At 41.1% G+C, this 13,031-nt stretch overlaps 1 non-coding gene across 1 annotated transcript; it reads right to left on the bottom strand.

Moving 5' to 3' along the window:
• Nucleotides 1-12,635: 12,635 nt before the first annotated feature.
• LOC128109219 (U6 spliceosomal RNA) lies at nucleotides 12,636-12,742 on the bottom strand. Its single transcript, XR_008217754.1, has one exon. It is a non-coding gene; the product is annotated as a U6 spliceosomal RNA (small nuclear RNA).
• Nucleotides 12,743-13,031: the final 289 nt, after the last annotated feature.

Raw genomic sequence — 13,031 nt, 5'->3', positions numbered from 1 at the left:
CATCTTGGTCTTGGGGGGGGGGCAAAGTAGTTCTCAGGAGATAATTACTTCTGCCCCGGGATGCTCCAGCACTCATGGATAACTGCTGTCCCTGGAGCAAGGCTGGTCAGTTCTGTAATGCTCTGCTGTGCTAGGAACCCAGCGAGACTCAAGAGAAAAGAGAAAGGAAAGAAGACAGCTGTATACATGAAGGAGGAGATGGCGGAAGGCTGTCATCCTGGTTTTAGTTGCCCATAGGCCCAGGTAAAGAGATGATGCTTTTCAGCCCAAGCAGCTTCTGAGCGTCTGTTCATGTGTAATTGCGTGACAGGGCAAGAGAGTGCAGGGCTTCTTCCATCTTCTATTCTTGCTGAGGCCATTTCAGGTTTGACTAGAATTTGCTCTGCTTGACGGAGAATACCATGGAAAATTACCCAGCTCTTCAAGATGCCCTAGCTAACTTATCTTAGTTTCTGTTAAACTGCTTGCTTAGGTGAATCCCTCCCTGCAGCTGAGCAAGAAGCCAGGATGTGGTTTCTGCCTTCAAAACTCATGTGCTCTTAACACTTGGTACTATACTTAGGACCTGAATATCTGAGTATAATCCCAGCTGACTGAAATAACGGTTTTCAGTTGGCTATAAACTTTCTGAGTGGTCATCTCTGGAGGGCTACCTGTAACAGTCCTGTTCTGGTAGTCATTTCTGATTGTAGAAGTTTGAATTTTCTCTCTCTCTTCTTAAAAGTCAGTTTAGAAAAAGTTCATTAATTTTATTGTTCTCTTAAAAAAATTACCTTTAGTTTTGTTCTTCTTTTCTTATTCTTTAACCATGCTCTCACAGAGCTTTGTTTTTTCTGTTCTGCTAGTTTTGGATCTGAGTTGTTCCTATTTTGCTACCTCTTTAAAGCATAAATTCCATCTATTGATAAAAGTTTCTTTGAAGATGTAATGTGCACAGATGTAAATTTTATTTGTGTGTGTGTGTGTGTGTGTGTGTGTGTGTGTGTGTGTGTGTGTGTGTGTGCGCATACAGAAGTGTACATGTGTCTGTGTGTATGCTTGTGGAGGCTGGAATTTTGGAATTTGACCTCAAGTGTCTTCTTAATTGTCTCCCACTTTATACTGGAGTAAAAGGCCTCTCACTGAACTTGGAGTTCCCTAAGTTAGGGAGGCCATCAGGCTAGCAAGCCCCAGCGATCATCTAGCCCCTGTCTTCCTGGTGCTAGGATTATGGGTGTACACTGCCATGCTTGACATTTTACATGGAAGATTTCACAAGCAATCACAATCCTCCTTCCTCAGCTTCCCAATTACTGAGATTATAGGTGTGTGCTACCAGATCGTGCTAGCAGTAAGCAGGTATATGCAGTGTGTCTCTGATAAAATGTCATTGTATGGCATCTAATTTTATATGAAAAAAAGGAGAAAATGTATTTAATCTATAAACTGACTGAATTTCTGTTAAAAGTGCTTATAAGAACAATATTTAAATTACTTTCTTGACTCAGCCCTACTAAAATTTAACATATAGTAATTACACCTGTTAAAATACAGCATTGGCCGGGCAGTGGTGGCGCACGCCTTTAATCCCAGCATTCGGGAGGCAGAGCCAGGCGGATCTCTGTGAGTTCGAAGCCAGCCTGGTCTCCAAAGCGAGTTTCAGGAAAGGCGCAAAGCTACACAGAGAAACCCCGTCTCGAAAAACCAAAAAAAAAAAAAAAATACAGCATTGACTAGGGGTCAAGAAAAGGAAGAAGAGAGAGGAGTGCGGTAGATTTCCTACTGAAAACACAGCACAGTTAGTCTTCCCAACATGCTTGAGAGGAGACAAGTCTGGGGTTGCTTAAAGCTCTTGCATTGTGCAGATTTTGCCTTTGTATCTTTCTTTGTCAATGTGCCGCTGGAATGTCTTCCAGAATTTTGAAAATAAATAAGTAAATTTAGAATTAAGACTACGGCACCATAGAGTTCTGCATGAATATTTAAGAATGTGGAATGAGTCTTCCTGAACTTTCACAGGGTCACTGTGATGGTAAACAATTAAGAAAAAAGAGGCTTCACTATGCTAAAGGATATTGGAGTGGTATGTTCACTAGCTACAATACAAAATGATGCTTTGAGTTTGAATTTGGAAACAAACAATAAAACATGTGATTGTATAAGTTGGCTAAATATCAAAGTAAGACAGTAATGATATTGCTAATATGAAATAAAAGTAAAGTAGTCAATAGCAATTCATGCAAGAAAACTTTATTGTTACTTAGGGTACAATGCTGAAGATATTATGAATAACATAAAAGAGCAATGTATGTGCTACTAGGTTGCAAGGACTTGTGTGTGTGTGTGTGTGTGTGTGGTATGTGTGTGTTTGTGTGGTATAGTGTGGTGTGTGTGTGTGTGTGTGTGTGTGTTATATGTGGTGTGTATGTACGTGTGTGTTGCATGTATGTGTTTGTGTATGTTGTGTGTATGTGTGATATATGTGTATGTGGTGTGTGTGGTTTGTGTCTATGTGTGTGATGTGTGTATATGTGTCTTTGTGTGTGTGGTCTGTGTGTATATGTTTGTGTGTGTTGCATGTATGTGTGGGGTATGTGTATGTGGTGTGTATGTGCATAAGAGAGAAAAGAACAGGAGTGGACAGGAGGCCAGGAGAACAACTTTGACAAAATTGATAAAATTCCTAACATAGGTGAAATGTCAATTTTTATTCTATTTTATGAAGATACAGAAAATTTCAAAATTAAAAAAAGAGAATTTAAGGTATCACACACGCACGCGCGCGCGCGCGCGCACGCGCACACACACACACACACACACACACACACACACACCAAAACAAAATTTCATGGAAAACAAATATGTACCTCTAGAAAATGAGTATTGTAAATCTTTGACACTTTAGTAAATGGTGACTAAATAGCTTTTGTATTGCACATTCTGCTTACTGACTCAACAAAGACATTGAGTGAATGCTACTGAAGTAAGTGTGGAGCAGGAAACAAATACAGTTAAGGGCTCATCTGTCTAGACTGGAAGTAAATAAGCAACATGCAAACAGAATAGGTGGTCCACAGCAGTAGGTGTGCTTGACTTTCATGAATAGGAGTCATCGTGCTGATGCAAAGCGCTGCACCTGATAAGCCTAGTCATTTGTTAGCTATGTAGTGTATACACGTGTCATAATTTAGAATAAGTTTTAAAACAGTATGGGTTCATTTAGTTATTCAGTCAAGCACAATCCCACTATCATTAGATGATGGGGGCCTGCAGTAAGGATATGGAGCTTAGTGGCAGGGTGGGTGGGAGTTGAAGGGACATTTTATGAGGTTTTCCTTCTCCTTCCTTATCTCAAATGCTTTATTCTTCATAAAAGGAAACCAGACTAAGAATTCCTAGATTCACATCCTACCCCTACCTCCAACTTGAGCTCAACACTGCAGGGAAATTTTATCATCCTGAATAGTATTAGCTTTCACACCATCGACAAAGCTGAGAGCAGGGAGGAAGGAGGAATAATATGGAGATTTTCTTAAGGAGAGCCTGTCAATCAGGGTGAAGGATCTAGGATTTTACCCGGCTCCCAGTGTCAAGCTGCCACAGAGTTACAATGTGGCAAAGACACAGGACACAGTCAGTTAAGAAAAGTCTATCACCCATCTCAGAACTGGCGTTTTTGGATGGCAATTCACTACCCATGAACTTCACCCATGTAGTGTGAAGATAAGCACCTTTACAGAGATGCATCACCATTTTCCTTTGAAGTGTACAAGGTTTTAATTTTAATGAAGTCAAAATTAACTACATTTTATTTTATTAGTCTCATTTAGATATGTCATGTCATGCATATTTAAGCATCCATCACCAGAGCCAAAATCATAAAGAAGTTGTGCTTATATTTTCTTTGATTGTTTTGAAACTCCCCATGTGTTTCTATTTTATTATTCTTTTTATTATATTTATATTATTTTATTTACATTTAATTATAATGCATATAATTATATTATGGTGTGGGAGGCCAGCTCTCACTTTTTAAAAGGGTTCCTATGAGGAGGAGAGAGGGATCCGAAACATTTAGATAGAAAGATAGTGAAGAGGAGAAAGACAGAAACACAGAATAGCTCAGGAGGACCTTGATCAAAACACAACAGCCCCTTCTGCCTCTTCAAAAGGGCTTTTTATGAGAATGTCAAGGGGTAGGGCAAAAGATCTCCATTTTGCTAAATCAAAACACACTCTACAGCTAATTGTAGACCCTTCCAAATACCTGGTAACCAGGCCCATGGTCAAATCATCCTCTTATGCAGTCCTGATGGGTAAAGCAAGCTCAGATTCTTGGACCCTGAGTAAGTTCTCACTAGTAAACTTCTATGGGTCTCTACTGGCAGCAGGAATATATCATAAGAACTCAGCTGGTTATGGCAAAGTCACTACCTTGAAGGATCAAGGAATTCCCCCAGAGGAAGCCAAATTCCAAGGAGCTTTTGGTGTTATTTGGCTTGTTATATATCAGCTGTCTTCTGTTATGAAAATCATGTGTGCCTTCATAGTTTTCCCAATTGACTTTTCCCTAAGAAGGGCTAACAGTGTGGACTGATCACTCTCTGGACACACACATTCCAGGTATTTGGAGAACAGCCTCAGGAAAGGCTTTCTCTGGAATCAGATATCTCCCTTAGCCACTCTCAAGGACTAACAGTAATAACAAGTCTCCTGATTTAAGGTAAATTCCACAAGGAAACACTACCTAGGTCAGGTGGACAATAAGTTATAGCTTTACACAATTTAGCTTGGATCCTCCTTTCTTACAGCCTTACTAACTTTATAGACCTCTAACTCCTTACCTAACCACTTCTAGGAATATTTAGATAACTTTCTGTGCTGACAGCTATGCTCAGCCAGAACCCCAGTTCAAGCTTCCCTGTAATTATCATCATTGGCAGCATCCGGCCAGGTCCATTCCCAGATGGAGAAAAGTACCTAATCAGAGATACCTCTGTACTCTCTAAGAACAGACTTAAGCATCCAGGCTACCTGTCTGAGAAGGCCTGAGGGATGTACCAATTAAGCTTAACTTCCTCCTTCCCCAAATCTTACCTCCAGTTCCAGATCCCCCTTTAACTATCAGCAGAGGCATCTACCTGTACACAGGTTGCCTAGCGACTGAGCATACTTTCCCCTACCCTGCAGAAAAACGGCAGATAGCTTGGACAGATAGAAGCCACAGGAAAAAAGAGGGCAATTTTATTTTCTCCCATTGACCTAGCAACTTATAGATTCTTAACATTTTCTACTAATCACATTTAAGACTATAGTTGAGCATATAAGATCCCTCTTCTTAGATATTACCCGAATTTAGCCTTTAGTTAATTCATTTCCCCATTGGTCACTTCCCTTTGGGGTTGCAAATGTTAATTAATGGTTATTGCCTCTCTATGTGATTCTTATCACCCCTCTGTTTGACCCTGGAAGCCTGGCTTTACACTGCTAAGGGAATACTGCTTGTAAGTGTGTATATACCAGGACTTCCAGGGCACTGAAGGACAGAGAAGAGAAAAAGAGAATGAGAATGGAAAATCTAGATGGGTAAGAACTTGAGAGGAACAAACTGAGATGGGGAAGAACTAGATTGAAGGGCTAAAAGAGAGTACTAGAGGAATGAGATGGAAGATGAGGAAGAGCCAGATGAGGAAGAACAAGATGAGGAAGAACAAGATGAGAGAGAAGGAGATGGGAGAGGAGCTGATATGGCAAAGAACTAGATGGATGAGAACCTAGAAGGGGCGGAACTAAAAGAAAGAATTAAGATAGAACTTAGAGGGGACAACAGATAAGGGGACTGTACACTCCAGGCAACACCATTCCCTGAGCCACCTTCCCCACCAGGCCCTCCCAGACATCCTGGAGCCAGTTGTGGCAGACCATCATGGAGGAAGTGTACCCAGCATCAACCAGTCACCAGCCAGGGGGTGGTCCTTTTACCCAAATTTGTTATAGCTCCCCTGAATGCAACAATTCAACTAAGTTCAAACAATCATTGCTGAAACTTTACTCTCAGTTACAGCAGCATTTTATGGCAGTCTTTCCTGAGGAACGTTGCCTTGGGATGAAGGTGATTGTTAAAGTAACTGAGTTGCTACAAAGCTCTTTGGAAAGTTGTCTGCTTCTTCCATCTCTGGGCCTGCCTGCCTAGAGACCCTGGCATCCTGAAGCCCTGAGCGCTGTCTTGTGCTTCATGCTACACAGCTGAATGCTACCCTGCTACTCTGGGAGGAAACCCAGCCATGGCCAGTTTCAGAGACTGTTCCCCCAGCTCTATTTATATTCACTTGCTCTATATTACCCTGGACATCTTGCTCTTCAATGACCAGGAACATTTGAAATCCTTGCATCTCTTTCCCTCTGCTGGCTGCCTCCCTAATACTGGCTTGAAGGGGAAATGCAGGACTAGCAGTGAGAGTTTGCCATGATCCAGGAGGTTTTTGCACCAGGGCAATTATGGGTGACTTTGCCATTCTGATAAATGACCAAAGTGAGTCCAATTCTGACTCTACAGAAGGAAGATGAGTAACCTTCTGAGAAGGAGAAACCTGAGGAGCTTCCAGTTTTGTGGAAAGAGAAATTACTAAGTCTTTCAAGCCCTTCAGTTCCTCCCTTGTCTCATCCCAAGACTTCTGTTCCTTAAACTTGGCTTCATGGCCAAGAGGGCACTGACCCTGATTGAACAATGTTGTAAAAATGTTCTCATCTAGTGGCAGCTCTGGAGGAGCAGATGATTTTGTTCTGCCCATATTCACTTGTGGTGATATATTGTGTACCTTAATAAAATTAGCCAGAAGATCAGAGGACAGAACAAGCCACTTGATTAAACACAGAAGCCAGGCAGTGGTGGCACACACCTTTAATTTTAGCACTTGGGAGGCAGAGATCCACCTGGATCTCTCTGAGTTCAAAGCCACCATAGACTACATGAGATTGACTCAGTCTAGGAGAGAAACAGAGCCAGGGAGTGGTGGCATACACTTTTAATCCCAGCACTTGAGATCTCATGCCTTTGCTTTGGAAGATCTCATGCCTTTGCTTTGGAAGAACACACCTTTAATCCCAGGAAATGATGGCTGGGTGGAGAAAAGTATATAAGGCATGAGGAGACCGGAACTAGTGGCTTTTCAGCAGAAGCTTTCCTTTCAGGTAGAAGCTTTTTCAGCTGCAGCCTTTAGGGTGAGGACTCAGAGGATTTCAGTTAGAAGATTCATGGAACTGGTGATGTGAGATGGGGCAGTGGCTTGTTCTTTTGTCTCTCTGATCTTTCAACATTTACCCAAATATCTGCTCTGAGTTTTTTATTACAAGACCCTTAGAAATTCATGTTACATTCCCCCCTGCCACTCAGAACTTAGATCTAAACTGTCCCAAATTAATGCCCACAGGCCAAAAGCTTCCAAAGGAATCTTTTCCAGCCCATGTTTCTCATAATATTGTTGCACTTTTTACTCCAATTCTCCCCCAGGAGTTTGAATCCAGAGTCCCATAGTTAGAAAACCAAGGACATAGTTCCTCTGTGAACTCCAAGAACCTCTGTACTTGTTACTATTCTACCTTAACTCCCCTAGTTTTCAAACTTTCTACAAGTGAATATACAAGCATCTGCTTACTATTTCCCTGCCCTATATTGGCTTCTCTTTCTCAAACTGCTAAGTCCACAGTGGTTGCTTGTTCCTGGATACTGTTTTCAGGTCCAGCACTAGGGATATTCTACTCTTTTTTTTTTTTTTTTAATTTTGCAATACAATTCAGTTCTACATATCAGCCACGGATTCCCTTGTTCTCCCCCTTCCCGTCCCCCTCACCTTCCCCCCAGCCCCCGCCATTCCCATCTCCTCCAGGGTAAAGCCTTCCCCACAGACTGAGATCAACCTGGTAGACTCAGTCCAGGTAGGTCCAGTCCCCTCCTCCCAGGCCGAGCCAAGTGATCCTGCATAGGCCCCAGGTTTCAAACAGCCAACTCATGCAATGAGCACAGGACCCGGTCCCACTGCCTGGATGCCTCCCAAACAGATCAAGCCAATCAACTGTCTCACCCATTCAGAGGGCCTGATCCAGTGGGGACCCCTCAGCCATTGGTTCATAGTTCATGTGTTTCCATTCATTTGGCTATTTGTCTCTGTGCTTTATCCAACCTTGGTCTCAACAATTCTCGCTCATATAAACCCTCCTCATTCTCGCTAATTGGACTCCCAGAGATCCACCCAGGGCCTAGTCATGGATCTCTGCATTCAGATCCCTCAGTAGTTGGATGAGGTTTCTAGTGCGACAATTAGGGTGTTTGGCCATCCCATCACCAGAGTAGGTCAGTTCGGAATGTCTCTTGACCATTGCCAGCAGTCTGTTGTGTGGGTATCTTTGTGGATTTCTGTGGGCCTCTCTAGCACTTTGCTTCTTCCTATTCTCATGTGGTCTTCATTTACCATGGTCTCCTATTCCTTGTTCTCCCTCTCTGTTGTTGATCCAGCTGGGATCTCCCACTCCCCCAAGCTCTCTTTCCCTTGACCCTCACCTTTCACTACCCCTACTCATGTCCAGGCTGTTCATGTAGATCTCATTCCATTTCTCTGTCATTGGGCGATCCCTGTGTCTTTCTTGGGGTCCTGTTTTCCAGGTAGCCTCCCTGGTGATGTGAGTAGCAGACAAGTCATCCTTGTTCCACATCTAGTATCCTGCTATGAGTGAGTACATACCATGTTTGTCTTTCTGAGTCTGGGTTACCTCACTCAGGATGATTTTTTTTGTAGATCCATCCATTTGTCTGCAAACCTCATGATGTCATTGTTTTTCTCTGCTGAGTAGTATTCCATTGTGTATATGTACCACATTTTGTTTATCCATTCTACAGTTGAAGGGCATCTAGGTTGTTTCCATGTTCTGGCTATTACAAACAATGTTGATATGAACATAGCTGAACAAGTGCTCTTATGGTGTGGTTGAACATTCCTTGGGTATATGCCCAAGAGTGGTATAGCTGGATCTTGGGGGAGATGGATTCCCAATTTTCTAAGAAAGCGCCATATTGATTTCCAAAGTGGTTGTACAAGCTTGCATTCCCACCAGCAGTGGAGGAGAGTTCCCCTAGCTCCACATCCTCTCCAGCATAAGGTGTCTTCAGTGTTTTTGATCTTAGCATAAGGTGGTATCTCAGAGTTGTTTTGATTTGCATTTCCCAGATGATTATGGATGTTGAGCAATTCCTTAAATGTCTTTCGGCCATTTGAGTTTCCTCTGTTGAGAATTCTCTGTTTAGTTCTATAGCCCATTTCTTAATTGGACTGTTGGGCATTTTGATGTCTAATTTCTTGAGTTCCTTATATATTCTGGATATCAGTCCTCTGTCAGATGTGGGGTTGGTGAAGATCTTTTCCCATTGTGTAGGCTGTCGCTTTGCCTTGTTGACTGTATCCTTTGCTCTACAAAAGCTTCTCAGTTTCAAGAGGTCCCATTGATTGATTGTTTCTCTCAGAATCTGTGCTACTGGTATTCTATTTAGGAAGTGGTCTCCTATGCCAATGCGTTCAAGACTACTTCCTACTTTCTCTTCTAGCAGGTTCAAAGTAGCTGGATTTATGTTGAGGTCCTTGATCCACTTGGACTTAAGTTGTGTGCACGGTGATAGATATGGATCTATTTGCAACCTTCTACATGTTGATATCCAGTTTTGACAGCACAATTTGTTGAAGATGCTTTCTTTTTTCCATTGTGCACTTTTGGCTTCTTTGTCAAAAATTATATGTTCATAGGTGTGCGGATTAATGTCAGGGTCTTCAATTCGATTCCATTGGTCCACATGTCGGTTTTTATGCCAATATCAAGCTGTTTTTATTACTGTAGCTCTATAGTAGAGCTTGAAGTCAGGGATCGTGATGCCTCCAGAGGTTGTGTTATTGTACAGGATTCCTTTGGCTATCCTGGGTTTTTTGTTTTTCCATATGAAGTTGAGTATTATTCTTTCCAGGTCTATGAAGAATTGTGTTGGTATTTTGATGGGGATTGCACTGAATCTGTTGATTGCTTTTGGTAAGATTGCCATTTTTACTATGTTAGTCCTGCCTACCCATGAGCATGGGAGATCTTTCCATTTTCTGACATCTTCTTCAATTTCTTTCTTCAGGGACTTAAAGTTCTTGTCATATAGGTCCTTCACTTGCTTGGTTAGTGTTACCCCAAGGTATTTTATGTCATTTGTGGCTATTGTAAAGGGTGATGTATCTCTGATTTCCTTATCCACTTCTTTGTCCATTGTATAGAGGAGGGCTACTGATTTTTTTGAGTTGATCTTGTATCCTGCTATGTTGCTGAAGGTGTTTATAAGCTGTATCAGTTCCTTGGTGGAATCTTTGGGGAAGCTCAAGTATACTATCATGTCATCTGCAAATAGGGAAAGCTTGACTTCTTCCTTTCCAATTTGTATCCCCTTAATCTCCTTATGTTGTCTTATTGCTCTGGCTAGAACTTCAAGTACTATATTGAATAAGTATGGGGAGAGCGGACAGCCTTGCCTCGTTCCTGATTTTAGTGGAATTGCTTTGAGTTTCTCTCCATTTAATTTGATGTTGGCTGTTGGCTTGCTGTAAATTGCCTTTATTATGTTTAGGTATGTTCCCTGTATTCCTGATCGCTCCAAGACCTTTATCATGAAGGGGTGTTGGATTTTGTCAAATGCCTTTACTGCGTCTAGTGAGATGATCATGTGGTTTTTTTCTTTGAGTTTGTTTATATGGTGTATTACATTGACGGACTTTCGTATGTTGAACCACCCTTGCATCCCTGGAATGAATCCTACTTGATCATGGTGGATAATGTTTTGATGTGTTCTTGGAGTCTGTTTGCCAGTATTTTATTGAGTATTTTTGCATCGATGTTCATGAGGGAGATCGGTCTGTAGTTCTCTTTCTTTGTTGTATCCTTGTTTGGTTTAGGAATCAGGGTAATTGTAGCCCTGTAGAAGGAGTTTGGTAATGTTCCTTCTGTTTCTATTGTGTGGAACAATTTAGAGAGTATTGGTATTAACTCTTCTTTGAAGTTCTGGTAGAATTCTGCGCTGAAACCATCTGGTCCTGGGCGTTTTTTGTTTGGGAGACTTTTAATGATTTTGTTAGGGGTTATTGGACTATTTAAATAGTTTATCTGGTCTTGATTTAACTTAGGTTTGTGGCACCTATCCAGAAAGTTATCCATTTCTTTTAGGTTTTCCAGTTTTGTGGAATAGAGGTTTTTGAAGTATGACCTGATGATTCTCTGGATTTCCTCAATGTCTGTTGTTATGTCCCCCTTTTCGTTTCTGATTTTGGTGATTTGGATGCTCTGTCTCTGTCTTTTGGTTAGTTTGGATAAGGGCTTGTCTATCTTGTTGATTTTCTCAAAGAACCAACTGTTTGTTTCATTAATTTTTTGTATTGTTCTCTTTGTTTCTATTTTATTGATTTCAGCTCTCACTTTGATAATTTCCTGGCATCTATTTTTCCTGGGAGACTTTGCTTCTTCTTGTTCTAGAGCTTTCAGGTGTGCTGTTACGTCACTAGTGTGAGATTTCTCCAACTTATTTATGTGGGCATTTAGTGCTATGAATTTCCCTCTCAGTACTGCTTTCATAGTGTCCCATAGGTTTGGATATGTGGTGTCTTCATTTTCATTGATCTCTAGGAAGTCTTTAATCTCTTTCTTTATTTCTTCCTTAACCCATTGGTGATTCAGTTGGGTATTATTCAGTTTCCATGAGATTGTAGGTTTTCTGTAGTTTTTGTTGTTGTTGAAATCCAACTTTAGACCATGGTGGTCTGATAGAACACAGGAGGTTATTCCAATTGTTTTGTATCTGTTGAGATTTGTTTTGTGGCCAAGTATGTGGTCGATTTTAGAGAAGGTTCCATGGGGTGCTGAGAAGAAGGTATATTCTTTTTTGTTAGGATGGAATGTTCTGTAGATATTGATTAAGTCCATTTGAGTCATGACATCAGTTAAGTCCTTTATTTCTCTGTTAAGTTTCAATTTGGGAGATCTGTCCAGTGGTGAAAGTGGGGTGTTGAGGTCTCCCAGTATTAATGTGTGGGGTTTTATATGTGATTTAAGCTTTAGTGTTGTTTCTTTTACATATGTGGGTGCCCTTGTGTTTGGGGCATAAATGTTCAGAATTGAGACTTCATCTTGGTGGATCTTTCCTGTGATGAGTATGTAATGCCCTTCTTGATCTCTTTTGATTGATTTTAGTTTGAAGTCCATTTTGCTGGATATCAGAATGGCTACACCCGCTTGTTTCTTAAGACCGTTTGATTGGAAAGTCTTTTCCCAGCCTTTTATTTTTAGGTAGTGTCTATCTTTGAATTTGAGATGTGTTTCTTGTATGCAGCAGAAAGATGGGTCCTGCTTTCGTATCCATTCTGTAAGCCTATGTCTTTTTATAGGTGAATTAACTCCATTGATATTGAGGGAAATTAATGACCAGTGATTGTTCATTCCTGCTATTTTTTGGTGGTGATGTATGTGTACTTGTATGTGTTGGTGTTTACTGCTGTGGCTTTATTTGTTGCCTGTGTTTTCGAGGGTGTATCTGACTTCCTTAGGTTGGAATTTTCCTTCTAGTGCTTTCTGTAGGGCTGGATTTGTGGAAAAATATGGAATGCTTCACGAATTTGCGTGTCATCCTTGTGCAGGGGCCATGCTAATCTTCTCTGTATCGTTCCAATTTTAGTATATGTGCTGCCGAAGCGAGCACAAAATTCTACTCTTAACCCTAAGTTTCTTCCTATACAATATTCCTATACCTAAACCGTATATTTTTTCCTAATTTAATAAATAGAAGTTGAGAGAGAGAGAGAAATCTAGACAGAGAGAGATATTTGCTTCAGCCTAACTTTTATTATTCTGCTTTATCTATGTACAGTTTTTGCTCCCGAAGAATACAATACTACTGCTTTAACCTTAATATAAAATTGGACATGTCCAACTGCTTCCCTGGTGCTTCTTCCTCCACTTACTTCCTCTGCACCTAACTCCCTATTTCT

This window comes from Peromyscus californicus, unplaced genomic scaffold (genome assembly GCF_007827085.1).
Source record: "Peromyscus californicus insignis strain IS unplaced genomic scaffold, ASM782708v3 Scaffold_13__1_contigs__length_99412109, whole genome shotgun sequence".
Lineage (NCBI taxonomy): Eukaryota > Metazoa > Chordata > Mammalia > Rodentia > Cricetidae > Peromyscus > Peromyscus californicus.
This window is presented reverse-complemented; position numbering and strand designations above follow the sequence as displayed.